The sequence below is a fragment of the Cryptomeria japonica genome, chromosome 9 (genome assembly GCF_030272615.1).
Source record: "Cryptomeria japonica chromosome 9, Sugi_1.0, whole genome shotgun sequence".
NCBI lineage: Eukaryota > Viridiplantae > Streptophyta > Pinopsida > Cupressales > Cupressaceae > Cryptomeria > Cryptomeria japonica.
In genome coordinates, this window is record NC_081413.1 from 367,472,068 (window position 1) to 367,474,787 (window position 2,720).

Sequence of the window (2,720 nt, forward strand, 5' to 3'; positions counted from 1 at the left end):
ATACCTGTTATAGTCGCTATGAGGCCCGCATCCAATTTAAACCTCACACCATGGATTTTAAATGACTCGTTACTCCAGTTTTCAGTAATTTTAGAGACTGCAAGATTAACCCTACCTTTATCGTAATCGACCAGCTTCTCCATGAAACTTGTCATGAACCCTTTTTCCAGCTTAGTCCATACCTTTGGTATTTCCTTCCATCTGAAGATATTATCTGGTTCCTCCCTCCTTAGATCCCCTCCCATATTCAAGTTCAAATACCAACTCTGTTCTTTTGCAATTTTAGAGCTTCCTTCCCATTGTCTCTCAAAATTTTGAAAATGTTAACCCACAAAGTGTGCAGAGGATTAATATCTATTTTTGTAATTATTGTATAGGATCGACGTTGAATATCTTTTGTACTATATTGTAAGCCGACATAAGACATGTTATTTGTAAAGGGTATATAAGTCAGTTTATTAGGTCATTTTGATATATGACAAGGATGTAGAATAGTGTGATGCGAAGGATATGTATGTAGATCATTTGTATGGGAAAGTAATATCATGGAATGATCAGTAGATGGTTTGTAAAGCATTCTTGGAGGAAAGGAGGTACCAGTAAAAATGTTTAGGGTTTATGAACCGGTACAGAATAGAGCTATAATCGAAACTCTTTTTGGCATTGCAGATGCATTTTGTGAGTTCACCATTACTATTTTATCTTAGCAGAAGCTTGTAGTCAGTGAGACTCTTTTGTGTTGAGCAGTGTGTTCTAGGCAGTGTTCCTTCCTACATGTGCATGCCCCCATGCTATGTAATATCTTTCATATGGCCAGTGAATTGATATTGTGGGTCACAAACCCGACTGTGGATTTTCTTCTTTGAGGTTTTTCATGTATAAATTTAGTGTGTTATGGTGTTCATTCATGTGGCTAGTTTATTTACTTCATGTTATGTGTTTCTTCATTTAGCTATTTATATGTGTATGTTGTAATAAGGTAAAATCTTATAATACCGGCAAAACATTGATTCACCCCCCCTCTCGGTGTTCTTAGATTCCTTTTATTCTAACATATTCATTACTTTGAAATCAAAGAAGCCTTCATATATTATTCATATATGATGTTGAAAAGGGCATTGTGATTGTTGGTTATCTATTTTTGTCAATAAATGAAAAAGGTTAAACATAAATGTTTTTAATTATGGTAAAAGTAGGTTTTGAAGGGGCCCCGAAACCCTTTACAAAAGATCCTTAAGAAAAAAGAGAATTAAGAAACAAGAAGGAACATACATCAGAAAAACCAACATAGCAACTAGCAAAATCCAGCAAAAAAGCCCCACAAAACTAGCAACGACCAGCCAAAATAGATAAAGCACAGAAAAGGAACTACTTTATGTTTTTTAGGGCATTAGCCAAGTTTCCACTAATCCCATACAGTTCTTTAATATTATCCCTAAGTTTAGGGATTTCCTTAGAAGAGGCCACAACAAATTTCTTCATGCTCCCCCTTGTTCTCTTTGCCACTCCACCAGGAGTACTTTTTGCAATCCCAGTCTCGATTGCATCTTCATCAATGTCAAGGTCCACGACCGATTTCGGAGAGCTGGAGCTTTCAAGGACCTTGGAGATTTCCTCTAGGTTCTTAGTGACAACTGTCAAGATATCCGGAATCATTTGCAATAAGTTTTTCATTGTAGCTTTTCCTTCCTCCAGATTATCAATCTGAGCTTCTATCTTCTAAGCTTTTTCCTCCATGTCCTGCTTCCATTACTTCTGGTACCTTTCGCCTTCCTTCCTTTTCTCTTGCAACTGCTTCCCATTTTTTTCCAGATTCTTTATAAATTCATAAGTCCACCTGTCGAAAACCAATCTAGCCTCAGTTAGGTTTTTGAGATTATCCAAAAATAACCCTTCTTTAGCACACTCCTTATCCTTGCTCAGATTCTCCTTGACCATTTCCTACTTGGGTTCCTTATTCTTCTCCTTCTTAATGTCCATTTCTTTTTCCTCATTAATCTTATCATCCTTCTCCTCCATTGGCTGGTTGTTTTCTAAGCTAGCACTGTAAGTAGGACTATCTTGGTCGAACACATCCTTAGTTTCACCTTCCTCTTCCCCCACGTCCTCATATTTCCAACTTTCCTCCCCTTGAGACTCATCCATTTCCATCTCACTACCATCTTTTTCGGTATCCTCTAAATCATTCTTGTGCTCTTGGATTTTCATCCCAGTAGTACTTTTTCTCTTTTTACTGAAAGTCGACTCTTCCTTGCTGGGTCCACCTTCCTCCACCTTTCTCTTGCCTTTCCCTGGAGACATGGACAATCTCTTATTTTCCTTGATAGAAAGGGATTTTGCAATGCTCATATATGAGCAAAATGAGTCCATAATGAAGCACCGGATTTGAAGGATTCTTGTTGTGCTTATTAAGAGACCTCTATAGAGACCTGAAGAGGTAGTAGGGTAGGGAAACCCTTTTCTCATGCCTGAAATGATTTAACAACACAAAATGGTATGTGTGGGCCCTAGTAAAATGACCCTCCACTGTAAGTATTCTATGATAGCATTCAACACACAACCCCAAATTTTCTTAATGTTTGAAGCATCATAATAACCCCCTGTTGCTTTACCAATTTTTGCTCTCTCCTTCTCCTTATGCGAAAAAAGCTTAACCGCATTATTAGAAACTTTTAAATCTCTAAACAAATTGAGACCTAAGTGGGGCATACCTGTTACAA